General features: G+C 44.4%; 1 protein-coding gene across 11 annotated transcripts in view; it reads left to right on the top strand.

The window, feature by feature from the left end:
- NAV1 (neuron navigator 1) overlaps positions 1 to 23,258 on the top strand; it is a 385,886-nt gene that overhangs the window by 125,906 nt on the left and 236,722 nt on the right. The gene's annotated exons all lie outside the window — the stretch shown is intronic.

The following is a 23,258-nucleotide window of genomic DNA, read 5'->3' as shown; positions in this document are numbered from 1 at the left end:
GCCTCTGCACCCAACCCCATACTCCTTGCCAGGCTCTGTACCCTGCCCCCCTCTGGTGGTGTACTGGTCGGCCAGGACAGGGCACAGGGCAGGCAGGCCCAGTGGCAGGCAGGCAGGGCCCCCCCCTCCCCGAGGCAAACAGGCAGGCACGGCCCCAGGCCCCTCCCCTGTACTTTATTTTAGTTCCTCCGGCAGTATGGCGGTCCTGCCCTTCCCTTCAGCTGACTCCCGAACTAGCTGCAGCAGTAGCGGCGCAAAAAGGCAGGTGCAAGGGTTAAGTGACTTGCCCAAGGCCACAAGAAGCAACAATGGAAGAAGCAGAATTTGAACCTCCGCTTCCCAACGTCTGAACTCACATTACTATATACCTCTGAAAGAGGTGCCACTTTTTTCCTCTTTGATTTCTCTCTGCAAGTGAAAATCACTGACTCTGGATGCTGCTTCCTGGAGCAGCTTTGGTGCTGCGTAAACTCAAGACAGTCCCAGCCCACAGTCCCCGATCCTCGATATGTCCCAGTTCATGCCAGTGTTACCCACCAGTTTCCTGAGCCCACTATACAAACTTTCCGAGGAGCAGCCATTCTGATCTTTGTGTGCTTAGCGGTGAGATGGGGCAGGTGCACTGACAAAACTGCCCCGGTCCCCGGAGAGCCTGAGCCAACCACAGCGCCTAGGATCCACCCCTTTCTGCCCCCCACCCCCTGGCTCCACATTTTCTCCTTTGCAACAGTGAACGGATCAGGGCTCCGTCCACCGTGTCATTTAGCCTCCACCCCCACGCACTGATTGGCTGTTTCCTGTCTATTTCCGCCCTATTGCCTTTAAAGGAAGATGAATGCGTGGTGCCCGCCCTCTTTAAGGTGACATGTGGGGTCTGTAAATAAAGTCACTTTCTGCTTCCAGCGCAGCTCTGAATGTAAAAATACATTAAACTCATTTGTTGGTAGGAAAGGGCAGGACTTATTCTTCCCTTCTCTTCTTGATGTCAGACTGTGTTTTTGGACTTTGCAAAAATGCCTAAGTTGTATAGAATTAAGATTGTGGCAGGATTTGATGTACAGTAGAGAATGACATGGGTGCAAATTTTTCTCCATCCCTGCGGGAATTCATTTTCCTGTCCCTGCCCCATCCCTGCAAGCTCCGTCCTCATCTGCACAAGCCTCAAACACTTTAAAATCATAAGTAGCAACATTCTAGAGCTCAGATTGTGATGTCATAATGCCTCATTTCACCAATGCCTGAGCTCCGTCCTCATCTGCACAAGCCTCAAACACTTTAAAATCCTAAGTAGCAACATTCTAGAGCTCAGATTGTGATGTCATAATGCCTCATTCCACCAATGCCTAAGCTCCGTCCTCATCTGCACAAACCTCAAACACTTTAAAATCCTAAGTAGCAACATTCTAGAGCTCAGATTGTGATGTCATAATGCCTCATTCCACCAATGCCTAAGCTCCGTCCTCATCTGCACAAACCTCAAACACTTTATAATCATAAGTAGCAACATTCTAGAGCTCAGATTGTGATGTCATAATGCCTCATTCCACCAATGCCTAAGCTCCGTCCTCATCCGCACAAACCTCAAACACTTTATAATCATAAGTAGCAACATTCTAGAGCTCAGATTGTGATGTCATAATGCCTCATTCCACCAATGCCTAAGCTTCGTCCTCATCTGCACAAGCCTCAAACACTTTAAAATCATAAGTGTTCGAGGCTTATACGGTTAAGGCAGAGCTTACAGGAATGGGCAGGGACAGCAACAAAACTCACGGGGACGGGGAAAAATTTGTCCCTGTGTCATTCTCTAATGTACAGCACTGCGCATGTCTAGAAGCGCTTTAGAAATGATTAGTAGTAGGCTTCTTGTATCAGGTTCTTTGAGAGCCATAGGTGGGTCTGGATTTCTTATTTATTTAAAACACTTTCATCCTGCCTAAAACCTAAGCAGGCTCCAAAAATACATGCAATTAATAATAAACCATTCAAGCAATATAAACCTAGTGTAGAAATATCAGAACTTACAAGAAAATTACAAAGGAAAACCAAAGCTAAGCTAAATAATATTTAAGCAACATCTGATATCAGTCCACAATTGAAGGAAGGGTCAAGAGGTCTCTCGATGAATAGGAAATACAAACAGGTTTCAATATTCTTGAATAACACAAAGAAAATCCCTAAAGAAAGGAAATTCATTAATTAGTTATTACATTTCTAACCCGCTTATACCTAAGCGGTTTCCATAATATACATACATAGTTATCATAAGAACATAAGAACATAAGCAGTGCCTCCGCCGGGTCAGACCATAGGTCCGTCCTGCCCAGCAGTCCGCTCTCGCGGCGGCCCAATCAGGTCACGACCTGTCTGTATCACCAGAAGGGGCTCCCTTGCCACCTTGGTTTCTCATTGAAATCCTATCTTCCCATCGAAGTCCTAAGTCTTGCCCATGCACGACCTGGTTGGGTTTCTATTCTTATTACCTGGTTAGCTTTCTATACCTGTGTTACATCCCAGCACCTCTCTCAGTATCCCACGATCCCTTTATCCCTCAGGAATCCGTCCAATCCCTGTTTGAATCCCTGTACCCTACTCTGCCTGATCACTTCCTCCGGTAGCGCTTTCCAAGTGTCCACGACCCTTTGGGTGAAAAAAAACTTCCTTGCATTTGTTTTGAACCTGTCTCCCTTCAGTTTCTCCGAATGCCCCCCGAATGCCAAATAACATACAGATCCAGTACTATCATACAACATTTTTCCTTAATTAAAAAAGACCTCAATGGTCCTGGCAATTTAAAACTTAAATGTGAGATATAGCCAGAGTAACAGTCGAGACTGCGCCAGGCACACTCTGAATCAGAAACAGTAATAATGCACATTAGTTCGGTTTAGCTGCATTAAAATTTTTAATGCATGCTAACTGTGCGCAAATGAATGCACTTCTCTAGTAGGTAATGGAGATAGCAAGTGGTGGAAGGCAGCAGTAGTGGTTACCAGATGTCCGGAAAAACCCGGACATATCCTTCTTTTTAGAGGACAGTCCGGGTTCTCAGATGGACTTTCCAAAACCTGGCAGTTTGTCCGAGTTTTGGAAAGCCCCGAACTCTGGCCACATCTGGACGGCCTTCAACAAGCAAGCACAGATGATGTTACACACATGCTGGAGGCCCTCCAGACGCGGCCTGGAGGTCGGGAAAAAGAGACGAGGCTTTTTGGAGGTGGAGCTGGAGGCAAAACGGGGTGGGGCCATGCGTCTGGGTTTGTGCATCTTTAAATATGGTAACCCTAAATGATAAGAGGCTATGAAACCCTGCCCCTGCCTCGGTTTTGTTCAACTCCTCAGACAGAAGGTTTCCTGGAGGAACCTCCAGCACTCCCCCTCCTGGCCAACTGGAAGAAAGGCAAGGACAGCTCAGAAAGGGAAACAGCTTCAGGAGGGGAGGAAAGGGTCAAACCAGGAAGTAGGGGAGGAGAATTTAAAAGGAAGAGCTAGGATCGGAACCAGAGGTCCCAGAGTGGAGGAAGGACATGGAGGACCAGGAGAGAACTGTAACTTATTCCCAACTGAGGTAGGAACCCACTGAACTGAAGGTTTTTTTTGCTTACACAGGAATAAGTAAAAAGGCTGCATCTTAAAACTCTCTCGGAGGTGGGGTTTCTCAGTGGCGGAGCGAGGGTGAGCAGTGCCCAGGGCGGTGGCGCCCCTTCCCTGCCCCTTGCCACGTGTGCTTGCCCCTTCCCCGTATCTTTTTAACTTTGGCGCAAGCAGCCCTTGTCGGCTTCGGCGCTCTCTCTGCTGTCCCTTCGTAGGTGCGAGTCTCGGAAGTGACATCAGAAAGAGCGCCGAAGTGGGCAGCAAGTTAAAAAGGTATGGGGGAAGGGAAGAGGTGTGCGCGCGGCAGGGGGAGAAGCGGGAAAGGGGCAGAAAGGAGGAGGGGTGCCGGCGCCCCGAGGAAGACTGCGCCCGGGGTGGATCGCCCCCTAGGCACTCCCCCTCCTCTTATTACGCCATTGGGGTTGCATGAACTGTGCTCATGGTTGGATGCGAAGGACCATCACCCAGAATTCTGAACTGACTAAACTAAACTGAGAGGGGCAGTGCATTCTGGGAAAGCAGCAGATTTCTGTGAGGGGAGGACTCCTAATTCTGTGTAAATAAAAGCTTATTCTCCTACCTCCCCAGACTGCTTTTTAGCGTTTGTGTGACTCTTGTTTGGGATACCCAGGCTACGGCTGTTTACCATAATATCAGGCCATGGTGTGTCCATGACCAGCCACTGATGACCTGACCACGACCAACACCATCCCTGTTGGATCTGTGCCCTACTTAAACTGATCCTCCTTATCTGATCTCTCACATAAATCCGTGTGGAACCCTCTTAAATACTTTTTCTAGCGTTTTCCCCTACAAATCACCTCCTTTAATCTTTCTCGTTCTCAGTAGTGAGTTTCTGCTCTTTCTTGCAGAGTTAGGTGATTGCTTGATAAATCCTTTGTCATTTCTAGTTATTATTTGCTAAAATGAACCTGCAAACATGACTAGAATGCAAACAGAGGCACTTAGAAAGGAAACACAGATTTTTGCCTTTTGTAGTTAAACCGCTGGAGTTGCGAGCCTGCTGTTACTTCACATTCATAAGTCTTTCACTCTCGAGCCCTGGTTGTGATGTTACCAAGTGCTCTTAAAGGGGAAGTGTCCTGCCCAAGGTTTAAAGGTTTCCCTTGCAATTGGGACTTCTTACATTCAGCAATTAGGGGTGGGTTAGTGGGGTTAGTTGGATGTACTGTTAAGAGACCTTATTGCTACAGCTTTAGTGATCTAAAGTTGCCCATTCCTCAGATACTTTCACTTATAATCCACCCCGTATAGTCCCCCCTCCCTCCCCACAATTTATGACCTCCCTGTTAACTTAAAACTTCTTAACTTGTTTTTTTTTTTTTTTTTTTTACCTGTACAGTAAGTAAGCTCCAGTGAGCATGGACTCTCTTAAATGTATCTGGTCAGTAGGCTGTTATAAATGACTAATAATGGGAAATATATTCGTATTGGTTTTTTTTATCTTGTGGAATTTTGGGTTGGAATTAATTTGCCAGAGTGAAACTATGGGGCCCTAATAAATGTGACAGTCTCTGGGAAAACATAACTAAAGTCACCAGATTTCAGTTTTGTTTTACCAGAGATGGTCACAAATATCCCTAAATGTGCAGCCTTGGACTGAGTATGTCCTGATAGGAAGTCACTTCTGTAGCTTTGTAGAGTAGTAAGTACTGCCTGATTCGGGGAAACTTTTTTCGATTCGATTCAGCCTGGCTGGCTCGGAACTTCCTCTCTGACATCAGAATTGACGTAGGGAAGAAGGTTTGTGGGCTGGCGCCTGGACCTTCCTTTCCTTCGGTTGCAGCGGGCGACGGGCGGGAAGGAGCTGCGTGCGGCAGCGGCGGTGGACTGGGAGGGGAGGGGAGGGGATTTGAATTGGTGGTAGGCCAGGCTTCGGCGCTGGAAGGAGGGAGGCAGACAGGCAGGCTGGCTTTGGTGCGGCAGGGAGGGAGGGGAATCAATCGCCTGTCCTGTTGTCCCCACGCACAACTTCGGGACGCTGTCTCTGAAAACGGGACATTTTGGTATCCCGAAGCTGTGCGTGGGGACAACGGGACAGGGGATCTAAAAACGGGACGGTCCCGTTCAAAATGGAACATATGGTCACATTAGACGTGCTTAATGTGATGAAGACCACTGACAGAAGGTCCTGGCTGACCTGCCAGGGCCCTCGCGAGGCTACAAGAGATGAGCAACGCATCAGAAAGGCCACACCCTGGTCCACAAAGTTTCCTTTTTATGAGCAGTGTTGATTTTATTTATTACATGTTCGCTCAGTGTATGTTTGACTCATAAGGTAGGCGTTAGAGAATGACACGGTGACAAAATTCATCACCGTTCCCGTCCCCGCGGATAACCGCGAGAAATAAACCCATGTCATTTTCTAATGTCTATTTCATCCTCTGTCCTTCTACACCAGCATTATTCAAAGCAAAGCTTGCGGGTCAGTAGTTGTGGCCATTCATACTCTGATTTTTCCCTCTTTCCTTAAAGAATGACATGAAGATGGTTTCTCGCGGTTATCCGCGGGGACGGGAACGTTGATGAATTTTGTCACCATGTCATTCTCTAGTAGGCGTATTACACACCAAAACCCAGTGCTGTGTCGGGTCTACATATTTGTGGATGGACATAATAAATGTAGCCAAAAGGATGATAAAAAGCATACATTTCGTTTGGAAAGGTCATTGTCCCATCCCACTTCTAGTTTGGTTTCTTGGGGTCATATACTGCTGTCATATACTGTTTTACTGTGTTCTGTGACTAAGATAAACTAGTGAAAAGCAGGTAAAAAATGCTTAACCCCCCAAATCAAGAAATAAAAGGTTAAAGTAGTGAAAACAGCAAAAATAGACTTAAATTTTTTTTTTTAACCTTATCAATATTTCAAATAATATAAAATCTAAGAGGAGGGTTTGTCTTGTCAGCCGCTACTAGTTCAAATTTAGAAAATAAACATACAGTGTTCCACCATTCATTATGATGTAAAGACGAAAAGTCTTTCCAGCTAGACAGAATAAGTTTAAAAGCTATGAGGATCAAGCATTTAAGTAGTCGAGCTTCATATTTGTCAAGATGGCGTTGCTGTAAGGCACTGGACCCAGTTATGTTTGTTTTTCCATTTTGTACTATTTACAAAAACTTAATAAAAAGATTGAACTTAAAAAAAAAAAAAAAAAATCTAAGAGGAGGGATGTCAGCAAAACAAGTCACTTGGGTCATAGGCCCTCTTATAACACAGTTATTCCAGATCCCAATCTCAAGTTCAATCATTTGTCCCACCTCAAAAACTATTAACACACATCTGTTTCTGTAAATGGACAATGCCAAACCATATACACAAGTTTAAATACATCAAAGCGACTATTTATCTGCTATAGCAGAACTCAGTGCTGGAAAAGCTTAAAATATTGGCCAGGGTGACATGGCTCCACCCTTTAGAGAGTGCCAAAAGCTATTGCAAGCTGTGGTACCTTGTTGTGCCTGGTTACTCTATCCTTTTCCTGCTCCCACTGGGCCTATTGGCTTCAATAATCCTACACGTTTCAGGAAAAGAAAAGTGGTAGTTATACAGAAAAATATATCTGTTTGTACGCAAATAAGGACATACAGACTAGGTGAGAAAATTGGACGCTAGCTCAGTCTCCAACAGCAGCAGATGATTCCAGGCAGAGTATAAGTAATTTATATACCACTTATAATCTAAGTGGTTTACATTCAAGTACTCAAGCAATTTTCCCTGTCTGTCCTGGTGGGCTCACACTCTTATCTAATCTACCTGGGGCAATGGGGGGATTAAGTGACTTGCCCAGGGTCACAGGGAGCAGTGGAGGATTTGAACCCACAACCCCAGGGTGTTGAGGCTGCAGCTCTAACCACCGCGCCACACTGCTGAGGTATCCCTCCTATCAGTCCCTCCCAGTTCCCAGCAGTATTGGTTTAGAACAGGGGTGTCCAACCTGCGGCCCGAGGGCCGCATGAGGCCCCGTGAAGTATTTTGTGCGGCCCCAGACGAGGGCGATGCAGTGTTTTCCTATGCTGCCTCCGGGTGTTTACCGTCTTGCCGGTTCCCTCCTCTGTCTTGCTGCAGCGTTGGCGCAGCCCCAGAAACATTTTTTTTTTCGGCCTATGCAGCCCAGGGAAGCCGAAAGGTTGGACACCCCTGGTTTAGAACCTGTGCTCTGTGGTTGATTTGTCACCCACTGTTTATCATCTCCCGTCTTTGAATCCAGTTACACACTTTTGGTTTCATAATGTCTTCCTGTGCTGGAGTTCCACAAGTTAATGCGGCTTGAAGAAGTTTGTTGTTTTGTAAATTTGCTAGTCTGACAGTGTTATAGGATGCTTTACTCACCCTTTTCCTGTAAATATCACCTCTCAGTCCTCTTCTCTCTAAGCTGAGGAAATCTGGATGCTGAGTCTGTCTCCCAGCATGAAATGTTCTGTGCTGGGTGTTGTATGGTTGGACATTGCTCTCTTGTACTCGCTGCCAGAATGTACCACTTGCGATCTTGTTTGTACAAACTGGCAGTAATTCTTTACTCCTGCCAATAATAACCAACATGACTTTGCCGTTCTTTTGGCTACAAAAATGGTTCGTTGTCCTTGTAAACAGCATATGGGGATCTAGACTTAAAAGATTTCAATATGGATACTTTAGAAGACAGGTGGGAGATGTGATAGAGACATTTAAATGCCTTCACAGGTGATGGATCGCTTTAAATTGAAAGAAAGCTTTGGAACAAGGGGGACAGAATAGACAAGAGTAAACTAAGGAAATACTTCTTTACAGAAAGTGTGGTAGATGATGTCAGCATTAGTGTGCTGGCAGATCCAGAGTGCTAGCACAGGATTTCGGGATATCATATTAAACAATCTGACACTGGGAATGTCTGCTTATAAACTGAACGGCTCCTGCCAATCTACGTGTCTTAAGCCCAGTGTTTGGGGGTATCAAAAGATACGATGATGACAAGTGCTTGAGTAGAACAAAGGGTCCCAGATCGACTGATTCCATCCATTCGGTCTCCAAAGGAGTCGCATCCCCTTGTCAAGTAAGGGCTTTGTTTCAAACGAATACCAAATTGTGACAGAGGAAGATGCTGGGAGATACTATTTTTAGAAATTCATTTCCTCCTTCAGCCTTTCACACCTCTACAGCTACTATTTAGACACACAGGGCATTCATTCATATATATGCTCTCTGTTCTGCTCTCTTACACATACACATTCTGACTCCCAACCTCATTCAATCGGGCAGTACATAAACACACACACACACTGAAGCTGGTTTGCAACTAATATATGCTCTATATTTGTAAAAGCCTATTCCTATATAATATACTTTTTCTTCACCAAATGGTTGTTGTCTTCTTAATTTACTTCCCACTGCCTCTGAGGTCTGAACCCGAACCCAAAATAGACTAGATCAGGGGTGTCAAAGCCCCTCCTCGAGGGTCGCAATCCATTTGGGTTTTCAGGATTTCCCCAATGAATATGCATGAGATCTATTAGCATACAATGCATGCAAATAGATCTCATGCATATTCATTGGGGAAATCCTGAAAACCTGACTGGATTGTGGCCCTCGAGGAGGGACTTTGACACCCCTGCACTAGGCAGCGTTGAGTAGCTTGAAATCTCAGGAGTAACCTCTTTTTTTCTGTTTGTTGATATCTATTTTCGTTTCCAAGCTACATCAGTTTTTATAAAGTGCGTTTTTGTGATCGACTATTTTTCATCATGTGCGACTTCAGTGAACAGCCCTACAGTATGAAGTTCTGTTTTAAACTGGGTAAGACTGCTACAGAAACTTCTGAAATGTTAAAAGTAACATACGGGGAACATGTTATGAGTCATGGAAGGTGTTTTGAAGGGTATTCACGCTTCAAAAGTGGTCGTGAATCAGTGGAAGACATCAAAGTGATGTTAACAGATTTTTATTTACAGTCGTGGCATTGTTCACTATGAATTTCTGCCACAAGGACAAAATGTCAACCAAAATTACTATCTGAAAGTGTTGAAATGACTCCGTGAGAGTATCAGGAGGAAGCGGCTCGAACTTTGGAGGGAGCAGTCTTGGCTCATGCATCACGACAATGCACCCATTCATGCTGCCGTCAAAATTCATGAATTTTGCGCAAAAAACTCAACGACAGTTCTTACCCCAGTCACCTTACTGTCCTGACTTGGCCTCTGCTGTGATTTCTTTTTGCTTCCTAAACGTAAATCCACGCTGAAAGGAAAGTGATTCAACACCATTGAAGATATAAAGCAAAATTTGACAGAGCAACTTTTGACGATTCCTGAAGATGCATTTAAGGACTGTTTCCAGAAGTGGAAAAGTATATACGTAGGGAAAGGGAGTACTTTGAAGGGGACCCAATGAAATAAGTTGTAAGATTGCTTAATACATTTTTATAAAATCAGTCCTGGAACTTTTTGAACAGACCTCGTAGGTACCAATATTTCAAGTTGATTAGGATGTCAAATACAAAAATACATATGACCCCTCCCTGGATACAGTAAAGGAGGTTGTTCAGTTTTGGGGATGCTCAGCGTCCACTGGCTTCTTTGTAGGAGGAGGCATTCAACTCATCTTGCAGAATTTCTAATGAGGCACAAGGTTAAGCCACACCCTAGGCTACAGACTTGAAATCCTACCAGAGAGTACAGTAAGCGCTTTTGAAATTGGATGAGTTTCTATTGTTAATGGTATCTGAGTGTTCTACTCTTCTGAGACTCTAGCTGGTAATGACTGAACCAGGGGCTTTCTCCAATGTTTTCATTCTTGGGATCAGGAAGAAGTGTTTTCCCAGTTCTGTGGTTATCTAGTGGTCTTTAAGGTGTGGATTATTTATTTTTTTTGTCTTCTTCCAGATCAGGGGTTCTCAACCCAATCATTGGGACACACTCAGTTAGGTTTTTGGGATATCTACAATGAATATGGATGAGATAAATTTGTATGCAGTTCTTCCATTGCTGGAAAACCTACAGTATATCATGCATATTCATCGTGGGATCCTGAAAACCTGACATGCCCAAAGACTGGGTTAAGAACCACTACTCTGGATCGTCCCAGGCACCTTCGGGTGTGCACTGTTGATTTTGAGGTGTTTTCGGTTGATTTGGTTCACTTCTACAGCAGAGAAATGTTGCATCGTTCCCAGACAAGTCCACCTTTTTATCTGGGCTTTAAAAGTTATACATGATGCACTTTGTGGGATTATACTGTGGTTATGATGGTCCCAGTCTGCAACCTCTGCTCTTGATATCACATTGATTTCATTTGAGCACTGAGGTATGCGGATCTGAACACATACAATTATTTGGTTATGCAAAGGATTGATTAACTTACTCATGATTAGACACTACATATAGTGGATTTTTAATATAAGGTATAGAGCCTGACCGTAATTCAGCATTGAACACATATATTGCCTGAGAGCGGTTGAAGCCGCGTGCATTCCTATCAGCCATATCATCCGAGCGGGATTCCTCCATGGCTGGAACTTCATAAGGGCCTGTTTATATTTAAATATGTACGACAAACACTAGTCAGACTTCACAAGAAACAGAACAATGCTAAGTTGATGAATAACAGATGAGGCCGTTTTGTTACCTCTAAAATTCCTTGGGTGCTCACTGCAGAGATTGCTGACCGGGAAAGAAACCCCACTTGAAAGCAAGAGAAGAGTCATCGGTCTGGTATACAGATCTGCTACTATTTATCACTTATATAGCGCTGAAAGATGTACGCTGCGTTGTACATTTTGACCTAAATAGATAGTCCTTGCTCGGAAGAGCGCACCATCTAACTCGGAAAGACATGACATGACAGAGAGGCTAGGGGATGCAGAACCCAAGGTGAGAGGAGCGAGTGAAAAGCGCTCTCAAAGAGGTGGGCTTTTAACTGGACCTTGAACGCTGCCCTAGACGGAGCCCGCCGTAGGGATTCGGGCAGCTTGTTCCAAGCATACGGTGCGGCAAGGCAGAAGGGAGTTGGCAGTTGAAGAAAAGGGCACAGATAGGAAGGACTTAGCAGGTGAGCGGAGCTTGTGGGGGGGGGACGGGGGGCAGGGGAGGGGGAAATAAGTGAAGAGATATAGTGAGGCGCAGTGGAGTGAGCGCATTTGTAAGTCAGTAACAGGAGTTTTATAATTTCAACTAGTCTTATAGCCTGTTACATTAACGGGTGCTAGAATATATGTGTCTGTCTTTATTTCTTTTTCTCTCTCCTTAGCCGCTTTCTGTATTTCTGTCTTTTCTTTTTTTTTTTTTCCCTTGGCTGTCCACAACCACTCCTTGCCTGCTCCCCATCCATTATCCCTTCCTTTTACCTCCCCTGTGTCCTCCACCACCCCATCACTGCTCACCTTATCCAGCAGCAGCCCTTCTCCCTTTGTTTTACCTCCCCCCTGTCCATCATCACCTCCTTCCTGCTCCCCCTGTCCAACAGTAGGCCTCCCTTCATTTTTCTGCCCCCCCCCCCCCCCCGTCCATTACATGGGCTCAGTTCCATAGAGAGCAATGGAGAAACCATAGCATTCAAAACCTGCTCCTAACAGTCTGGAACACAGTCCCACTACTTTTCAGACTCTAGAGCAGCAGGGGTCATCTGAAAAGAAAAACAGTTTATAATCCAGCCACTCTTCTTCTGCTGCTTCTGTCCCCTGGTCAAATGGCTGGCCTACTCCCCTGGATCGGCGTTCTGTGCAGGAGTTGCGGCCATTTTGAAGATTGGTCTGCCCTGCTCCTTGCCTTAGTATATTTTTAAGTTGAAAGACGCGGACTTCCGACGCAGGTGGGGATCCTGAGAGGAGCCGCTGCCTCGTCTTTCAACTTAAAAATATACTAAGGCAAGGAGCAGGGCAGATCGAAGAACAGCACGGCCGACAGCCGTCGCGTCCGACATCTACCTCGGGGGAGGAGAGAGAGTGTTTTGCTCGCATGCGCACTCCTATCTGCGGTACCCTACAGCGCACGGAAAATGGAACATGCGATGGGAGTGCGCATGTGCGGCTTAGGCTTTTATTATATTAGATTATAATGTGCCGCGAAAAAACATTTGCTCCATTTAGTGTCCTGTCCTTGGTGCATCGTCCCATTGCAGCACGCCACCTTCCAACCAGCAAGTTCAGCGGTAATAATACATCTGGGCTGCCATCAAGGTCTTCTCCTCCAAATCTCTTCTATCTCACTGGTCATAGTTTAACCCTTAATACAATTAGTGTCTGACGTGACTCGGAGACCTTTGCAGTCTTTTCTATGCTTCTGCCACCTGCTTGCACCCCTGCATTTGTAATTTCACATTCTCTCTGTCTCTAAATTGTGAAAGTCTGTTGCCAGTATCCTTTGGTATCCACTCTGCCTCGGCTGAAATGAATACTATAGGGTGGAGAGGGGGGATGTTGGACAGTGAGGGTATGGGGACATAGAGTGGCAATACTGATCCCAGGTGGAGGGATAGGGACCCAGACAGCAGATGCTTGATAGGGGGGAGGAAAGGGACTAGGACACAGAAGGTAAATGCTAGACATGACAGAGGGATGCAAAAGAAAAATGGATGGTGGACATGGAGGCAGAAGATATGTCAGATGGACAGGAGTGCCTGGAAACAGTTCTTTAGCAAGGGTAGGAGGCGACCAGGGCAGTAATGACTCCTCACGCTCTCCTCTCTGCCCCCATTCATTCTGCACCCCCACGCCACACTTGCGCCCTCCCTCCCCCCCTTTACTTCCATAAATCTTCACTAGCGTGAGCAGCTTCTACAACCTGCTGCTCGCGCCAGCATTGGCTTTCCCTCTGATGTCACTTCCTGGCCCTGCGACTTTCCGTCTGATGTCACTTCCTGGCCTTGCAACTTTCTTTTTTTATTTTTATTTTTGCACAAGTTTGTGCGCAGTGTTTGACAGTGGAGGGATTGTGTGTTGGCCTTACTGAGGTGATGTCATTACATCAGGCTAAGCTTTAGATATTTTGTAGTAACTAATAATGGGTTTAGGTGTAAGAAGAAATTGTTCTTATAACGCTAGATCTCATGAGACAGCAAAATCAACAAGCTCTCTAAGACAGGGAAGAGGCAGATGGAACAGGTGTGTGTGAGAGAAAGAGATTGGAAGCCTGGCTGAAGACATGTGGGATGTGTGAGAGAGGGATGGGGCAAGACTAGCTGCAGGCCTGTATGGAGGTGTAGGCTAGGCATCATCTTGAAATACTTTTTTCAATGTATTTTTGTTCAATTGCTGTCTCTGGCTACTCTGGGACCTTCCCTCTGCTGCACTGACACACTGCAAAATTGAGGGCCTATGAAATACTGTGTTGATAGATACAGAAAAGGAAATAACCACAGCTAACAAAAATATAGAACTTCTTCCTTTTGCTTCAGTGCATTTATGTAAAACCAACTTCCCTCATCTAATAGTTCTCAAATGTAAAATGAGAAACCACTTCTGTTTGGAAAGTTTCCTGATTATGGAAATCAGTACACTGAAAGTGAGATTCAGATTGCTTATTTTGTCCAAAAAGACCAGAGCTCCCATTAAGAACATAGCAACGTGGTCCATCAAGCCAATATCTTGTTTCCAACAGTGGCCAACCCAGATCCCAAGTAGTAAAACTGATTTTAAGCTGCTCATCCTAGAAATAAGCAGTGGATTTCCCCAAGTCATCTCAGTAATGGCCTTTGGACTTGTCTTTTAGGAAATGTTCAAAACCTTTTTTAAACCCTGCTAAGCTAACTGATTCCACCACATTCTCCAGCAACAAATTCCAGAGTTTAATTACACGTTGTGTGAAAAATATTTTCTCCAGTTAGTTTTAAATCTATTACTTAGCTTCATTGCAGCCCCCTCGTCCTAGTAATTTTGGAAGGATTAAACAAGTGATTCACATCTACCTTTTCCACTCTACTCGGTATTTTATAGACCTCTATCATGTCACCCGTGAGCCATCTCTTTTCCAAGCCGAAGGGTCCTAGCCACTGGCAGCCAGTGTATAGGTTGCCTAGTTAGTTAACCGTTTTAACAATAAAATGAAATCACCAAGGTGGATTTCATCCGTATAGCTAAGGTGAAAACAGTAAAGAAAACTCACGCTGAGCGCCACAATCATTCCGACATAATATAGCACTGAAATCATAAATATTTAAAAGTTTTTGCGAATGCACAAGAGTATTTCTATGTGTGGAGGTTTGTTTTTTTCACAGATGTAAACAAAACCAAAAAATGCACTGTACACTTCTCCCTCCATATTCACGGTTTCGATTAGTCACGGTTTTCAGCTTGCTGGCTCCTCCCCCAAAATTGCATCCGCTTGCATAGAGAAATCGCTGATTCCAAGCATTTATAGAGAAAATCGCCGATTCCCAGCACTTTCTTCATCGCGTTTTGCCTCTCCTTTAGGAACAGGCCAGGTCTCCCACCATGCTATTCGCGGTTTTGCCATATTCATGATGGTTTTTAATAGAAAACAGCGAATAATATATGAAAAAGTTATTTGTGGTTTTTCTGTATTTGCGGTTCTGTTAATCCCCTATCACAGCGAATATGGAGGGAGAAGTGTAGATCTATTTAGCAGGAAATCACATTCATCCAGTAATAAGTCAGCACTGACAGAAAATCATAAATATAAAAATGGAGAAAAACAGACCTCATACATAGACGACCGGGACTGCACTATACCCTAAGCCGTCTGTATCATCACTGGTCTGAAAAAAAAACTCCACACATCAATACTTTATCAATCTTGCATCTTGTCAGTTAAACTTTTCTTTCAAAACTTTTTATCTTCTGAAAGCTGGATAATTATCATATTTCAACGGCATAGAACTTAACAGCAATGGCTACAGTTAGGAAAATTTTGCCTCTATATTATATCTTCACACAGTCTGTCCGGGGCAATCTGTTTCTTGCTACTGTTTTCTCCTCTTCAGCCAGGCTACATCAGGGGAACGACAATCAAAATCTGATATGGTAACCGACAAAAAATATTTCAAACACTCTCACGCAACCGAAAATAAAGGGTTTGGCAGTGCTCCAAAATGGCCGCTGGACCGAGAGAAGCGCCCGGCTCATTCGAAAGAGCCGCGCGTCATGACGTGATCACTACTGTGATGCGCGATTCGCTGGCCAAAAGAATAGAAGGATCTCGGCGCTAAAGACAAAATTTGCAAAAAAAACCCCCAAACAAACAAAACTCTCTTTGCGAGAAAAGAAAATCCCATAGGAATATTAGGCACCAAACACAAACAGATCATTAAAAAGGTACAATCTGACACGTCCGCTCTGAAATACTCACAGCAAGATCTTATAAAATTCGGCACTATGACATCAATAAAAAGGTTACTCAATTGATGAAGCAATCAGTTATTGATCTACCAGTGGATCACATTTGCTAATTTTCCAGTCAAACTCAACTCCAATGATCCTCAGATTGTGGCCGAGTGGACTAGCGCTGAGCTCTAAAGAAATGTTTGGCCTTGAGAAAACTTGGTTGTGAAACATGTTGGCTAAGTTAGCCCATCAATGAAGACCACGTTTTATATTATTGAACTAAACTATTTATAGGTAGACAGGGACAGATTCTTCAGACTGTGGGGAACAACAAGTACAAGGGGGCACTCGGAGAAACTGAAAGGGGACAGGTTTAGAACCAATGGCAGGAAGTTCTTCTTCACCCAGAGAGTGGTGGACACATGGAACGCACTCCCGGAGGTTGTGATTGGACAGAACCCAATACAGGGATTCAAAGCGGGTTTGGATAAATTCCTGAAGGATAAGGGGATTGAGGGGTACGGATAGAAGTTGTGATAGGTTATAGGATGAGTTCAGGGACCACTTGACAAGTCATGGACCTGATGGGCCGCCGCGGGTGCGGACTCTGGGCGCGATGGACCTCTGGTCTGACCCAGCGGAGGCAACTTCTTATGTTCTTAATTAAATTATTACAAAAGCATTGTGATCCAATGAGGATTTAGCACATAAAGCCTGGGGCCGGCTAGATACCAGTTGATGGTCGATATATTAAACTTGAAACTTGACTATGAATTTATAGGCGTCCGAGGTGGTGTTTCTGAGGATCATTGGAGTTGAATTGACTGAAAAATTAGCAAATGTGAGCCACTGGTGGATCAATTGAGTTACTTGATTAAGGCTCCCATATAAGTTGAATCATTGAAGAAAAGTGCTAAAATCAACTCAATAAAAAGGTTGCCATTCAAATCTAGTATTCAAGCCGTGTGGCTCTTTGTTCTTAAATGATTAATCCACGATTAATTCATTGGTTTGTTTTTTTTACAGACCAGTAATGATACAGACTGCTTAAGGTACCTTGTGTGCCGACGCATATCGTATTGAGGTCTGGTTTTCTCCACCGTTTATGTACTGTACAGTGGTGCCTCGCATAAAGAACGCCTCGCACAGCGAACGCTGCACACAACGAACTTCATGTCATGATTCATACAACGAACTTCGTTTCACACAACGAAGTCGCCCGAGCTTCCACGATCGCTGCCGATGTATTGCATCCTTCCGCGCAGGCACTGCAGGCAGTCGTTAGTCACTGCGCTTAACGCGTTTCACATAACGAACTTTTCGCATAACAAACTTGCTCCTGGAACGAATTAAGTTCGTTGTGTGAGGCACCACTGTATTTATAATTTCAGTGCTACATTATGTCCGAATAATTGTGGCGCCCTGCAATACTTACCTTCAGCGCATTTTAAAAAAAAAAACTGTTTATGCCTTAAAAGTAAAACATCCATTCCGAAATCTCTGCTGCTCGGAGCTCAGAGTGGTACTCGGTTGAAGTTTGTTCGACTTAAGGGGTACTTGGCTCGTAGGAGTTGGGGAAACACTGCTGTAAATCGTGTGTTTTGTCTAGTTCACTGTTTCAGGAAAAAATGTTAAGAGTATTTTATTTAATAAGATAGTGCGATATAGATTACGCATATAAAGTTTGTCTGCATTGGTGTATTTTATTTGTATATCTAAGCGTAATTGATGTTATGATTGTATAACTTGTTGAGCGTATAGGAATTGTAGGATCTGTGGCGTATACTGTAGGAATGTTAGTCAAATTATGTATAACAATTTTTATTGAAAGAATCAAATAATCAGTACAATAGGATGATACAAAAATACATTCAATACAATAAGAATTACAATAATATTTCATACAAATTTAAATCATTCTTTCAAATTTAATTTCCATATGAATTAATTGTAATGTAATTTGTAATGTAATGTAATTTATTTCTTATATACCGCTACATCCGTTAGGTTCTAAGCGGTTTACAGAAAATATACATTAAGATTAGAAATAAGAAAGGTACTTGAAAAATTCCCTTACTGTCCCGAAGGCTCACAATCTAACTAAAGTACCTGGAGGGTAATAGAGAAGTGAAAAGTAGAGTTAGAGGAAAAATAAAAATAAAATAAACATTTTAACAAGACAGCATTGATCTAAATACTTTGGAAGGTAGAAGAGAGGAGAGAAAGGAATAGAAGCAGAAGGGGGAGCCGTTGAACAGTAGAATTCTGGAGAAATTTAAATGATAGAAATAGAACAAAACAAAGACAAAAGGCAAAACAATAGATAAAATTAAAGATAAATCATAAGCTGGAAAGAAATCTTATCTACACCCCCCCTTAATTCCATCCCCTACCCACTATCTTCCCCTAAATGAAATCCCTCGCCCTGGATGAAAGTTGACAAAAATAAAGAATTAAAATAAATAACTGGAATGTTAGTCAAATTAAAACGCAACGAACACGGGCAGAACAAAAAACGTCTCGCTCAGACCTTGACGTTGTTAAAGCGTGAGGAAAAAGGCCTCAAACGCCCAAACTGGGGGGGTCACACCCCGAGTCTTACCGGGGTCATGGATATTATCACTGGCCCCCTCCCAAAACCTGACAAAAAGCTTTTTTAAATTTTATTATTCAAGCTAACATTCTCAGCTCGTTAGCTTGAACGCGGCTACGTAACAGTCGCTAATTCATGGACTATGTAAATGAATGAAACACTAACCCCTGAAGAAGCCGCGTGCGAAACGGCAGACTCTCCATTGGGCGTTCAAAGCTAAGGGGGTCATTTACTAAGGAGCGCTAGCCGATTTGCGCGCTAAATGCTAACACGCCTATTATATTCTTTTGGATGCGTGAGCATTTAGCGCGCCTTAGTAAAAGACCCCCCTAAGGCAGGGGTAGGGAACTCCGGTCCTCGAGAGCCGTATTCCAGTCGGGTTTTCAGGATTTCCCCAGTGAATATGCATGAGATCTATTTGCATGCACTGCTTTCGATGCATATTCATTGGGGAAATCCTAAAAACCCGACTGGAATATGGCTCTCGAGGACCGGAGTTTCCTACCCCTTGCCCTAAGGGCTCCTTTTACGAAGCTGCGCTAGCGTTTTTAGCGCACGCACCGGATTAGCACGGGCTAGCTGAAAAACTAGCGCCTGCTCAAGAGGCTAGCGCGCGTTAAGGCCCTAACGCGCCTTCGTAAAAAGAGCCCTAAGTCAGGGCTGCCCAAGTCCGGTCCTCGAGATCTACTGGCAGGCCAGGTTTTCTGGCTATCCGCAATGAATATGCATGTGAGATATTTGCATACCAAGAAGGCAGTGCAGGCAAATGTCTCTCATGCATATTCATTATGGATATCCTGAAAACCTGGCCTGCCAGTAGATCTCGAGGACCAGACTTGGGTAGCCCTGGTTTAGCGGAAGGCCAATGAGAAGCAGGTCGCAGTAGTCTAGGAGGTGTTGGTTTAGGGCAGGGGTATCAAAGTCCCTCCTCGAGGGCCGCAATCCAGTCGGGTTTTCAGGATTTCCTTAATGAATATGCATGAGATCTATTAGCATACAATGAAAGCAGTACATGCAAATAGATCTCATGCATATTCATTGTGGATATCCTGAAAACCTGGCCTGCCAGTAGATCTCAAGGACCGGACTTGGGCAGCCCTGCCCTAAGTGTTTCTGCGGTTCAATATTCTTTCATTTACTATTTCAGTTTAAATACTAAGAAAAATACACAAAGAAAAATTAAAGAAAAGTTATTTAAATAAGATTTTTAAAATAAAATTTTGAGCATTGAACTAGGGTGCCCCCTCCCCCCCCCTCCCTGTAAAACTGTATTAGAGAGGATGAGGCAGGTGTGAAAAATGCCAGAACTTCCTAGTGTCAGGATCCGATGCCTTATGATGCTGGCAAAGGATCCTTGTGGGGTGGGGGAGGGGGGGGGGGCTGCCCGGGCCAAACCCTCAAAGACTTCTCTCCCCTATGTTAGCAACAGATGTGGACAAGATATGAGAAATCACAGCTGGGGCGAATGAGTGACCTTGGAGAGGCTTCTTGGTGATCGATGGAGCCAGGCAGAGCTACAAGGACGGCTACACATGGGGAGGATTAGCTCACTAGCTCACACACCCCTGCTTTTCTCATTGTATTGCATTTCCCAGGACGTGTTAAAGCTCAGAATTTGGCCAGTGCCACGTCAGATCTGTTTTGTGTTATCTAGCGAGTGCTGTCCCCCACCCCCCCGTAGCGCCTCTCTGGATTTTTGCCCAGGCTGGCTAAAACTCTGGCCCAGTGCCCTTTGTGGCCGAGCCTGGATCTGGCAACCACGACTCCTCTTCCATACTGGGCTAATTAGTGATGATAAAAAAAGTGGTCCAGGCTTGTGTCTGATTACTTCTCTACACTTCCACTAGCTCCCTTCCACTGTGCTTAATTAGCCCTGCGACCTCGCTCCCCGTTTTCCCTTCCAGCTTCTCATCTTAAGATCCTCAGCTGAGGACGGGCCTGCATGCCAAGTCTTAAGGCTTGCATTAAAGTGTGACTCTTCAGACTCTCACATGCCATCTTAGTCCACACATCAGTTGCTTCCCATACAAAGAAACCTTTGAGGCACTGCCCAATGAGATTCATTAGCAATGAGTTCCAGCATTTTCAGGAAAAGTGGCACTGCGAGAGCTTGTGTTCATTCTCTCTCTGAGTTCTGAGTTTATAATTTCGGCGGGGGTGGTGGGTGGTATGCTATGTGATGTTGGTGGCACCTCATAAACTAACTGATCTGGTTTATGAGATGGTAATAAGGAGGGGGGGAGGAGAGAGGAGTCCCTTTCTCCCTCACTGAAGTTAAGTACTGGCAGAGCTGCAGAGACTGCAACTGGGCTGTCATGGTTGGTTCTGTAGTCCTTCTTCCCTTAGAAAATCAACTACAGATAGAGCAGAGCCTGCTGCATCCTAGGGGAGATTTTTCCACTCCCTAACGTTTACCACCCTTAATCCTATTTAAGGGATTACAGTACCACCCACTAATAGCTGTAATGTGTAGCAGGCATGGCTAATGCGGAGTTACATGCTTGGATTAGAGGATGGTGGTAACTGATGTATTCAGAGGCAGGTATCTCCAGACTGCCCCCGTGTGGATGAAAAGACAACTACAGTGTCCGAGCAGGTTAATATTTGGAATACCCTCTTAGCTAGAGCCCTAGAGAAAATTGCACCAGTAAAAAGAAGGTCTTACGCGTCACCCGCAAATACTCACCTTCAGATCCTTAAGCGTCAAGGATGGAAACTGGAAAGTAAATGGTACAAATCTTGCCTAAATGAGGACAGGAAAGGCTAAAGTAAAAGAAACATAGAAACATGATGGCAGGTAGAGGCCCATCCAGTCTGCCCATCCACTGCAACCATTATCTCTTCCTCTCTCTAAGAGAATCCCACGTGCCTATCCCAGGCTTTCTTGAATTCAGGCAGTCTCTGTTTCCACGGCCTCTTCCGGGAGACTTTTTTTTAGTTTAGATAAGTTTTTAGTCTTCTTTTAATTATTACTACATATTATTGTAAACCATTTAGATACCTGTATGATAAACGGTATATAAAAAAATAAAGAAACTTGAAACTTTCACGCATCTACTACCCTTTTCTGTAAAAAAGTATCTCCTTAGATTACTCCGGAGCCTATCACCTCTTGACTTCATCCTATGCCCTCTCATTCCAGAGCTTCCTTCCAAATGAAGGAGACTCGACTCATGCGCATTTACGCCACAAAGGTATTTATACGTCTCTATCTTATCTCCCCTCTCCCGCCTTTCTTCCATAGAAACATGACAAAGTACCACCAAGCCTTAACAGCAGCCAAAAAAACCCAATGGGGCCAATTATTCAAAGCAATTTAGCGGGCCGATGACTGATTAAATTTCTTGATCGGGTCTAACTACTAATTTTCAGTGGTGCTTAGCTGGCTAAGTGCCGCTGGAATTTGCGGTTAGCGCCTAACTCAAAGCAGGCTATATTGGAAGCGTTCTGGGGACAAAGTCGTCACTTGGCTGCTTATCCAGCCCTTAAAGCGGCCAGGTTTACTGCATAAATGGGACCGCTTAAAAGTCTGTTCTATTTTTATGCGTTAGCCCAGGAGTAGGCGATTCCGGTCCTCGAGAGCCACAGGCAAGTCAGGTTTTCAGGATGTCCACAATAAATATGCATGTGATAGGTTTTGCATCTCAAGGAGGCAGTGCATGTTTAATATCGACCTCGAGTCATTAGCTGAGCTGATTTGGTTGACGAACACTTGATTCTACATCAACTGTTTTGCTACTTGGAATCTAGCCAGGTGCTTGGGACCTGGGTTGGCCACTGTTGGAAACAGGATACTGGGCTTGGTGGACCTTTGACCTGTCCCAGTATGGCAGTTCTTATGTTCTTAGCACCGTGAATCAACAAAAGGTTTATGAGTGGGTAAAAAGGTTTATAGCGGGAAGTACAGGTGCAACCGATGAAGGTCGTTCTGGTCGTCCATCAACATTGTGCCCACAAGAGAACATTGTTAGGGTGGATGCCTTGAGTAGAGAAGGCCGATGGATAACGGTGTCTCGGTTGGCTGCAGATTTGGATATCGGCTATGGATCTGCTTTTGCCATAATGCATGATGACTTGGGATACAGGAAAGTCTGCACATGACGGGTTCCCAAACAGCTCACTGATCTGCACAAGCAACAGCGTGTGATATGTTCAATTGCTCACAGTTACTTCTATTAAAGCCATTAAATGTATGTTGACTTTACTTTTTGATTTATCCTCCATGGATGTAACGGCGAGAGTAACACTGCACACCTTCAGCGTGGCAAAGAGTGTGAGCGCCACCCTGTGGATGCTGAAATAATAGAACCAGCAGAACAAACCTTACCCCGAAGCTGCTGTTTCATGCATGATCGAATGTGATCACCCTAATTTTATTGCTATTGTTCCAAGATTTATTTATTTATTTTTTTTTAAACATCTAATTGCTTTTTACAAGTGCATCCAGCTGTCCTTGTGTAAGCGTACTGTAATTGCTTATTTCATGCTCAGTTGAGATAGTTACATTTTTCGCAGACAAAGGAAAACATACGTGTGGTGTTGGGTGTTGAGTTTATCTCCTCCCCATTCTGTTGGAACTTTGTAGGGAGATCTCAAATTTTCATTTTTGGCAGAGGGATCCTTTGCTCCTTTAAACTTTTGCAGGGGTAAGTACCCCAAGGGCAATCGGGCATTTGGAATAGCCGCATTGAAGAAGCTGGAGGTGTATACACAGCCACTTGAGCTGAATTTCCAGCGCTGTGCCCAAAGGTTATTTTCATACCTGCATGTGTTTCGTAGGTTTACGAGCATGTGGT

The sequence above is a fragment of the Geotrypetes seraphini genome, chromosome 13, assembly GCF_902459505.1.
Source record: "Geotrypetes seraphini chromosome 13, aGeoSer1.1, whole genome shotgun sequence".
In the NCBI taxonomy this organism is placed as follows: Eukaryota; Metazoa; Chordata; class Amphibia; order Gymnophiona; family Dermophiidae; genus Geotrypetes; species Geotrypetes seraphini.
This window is presented reverse-complemented; position numbering and strand designations above follow the sequence as displayed.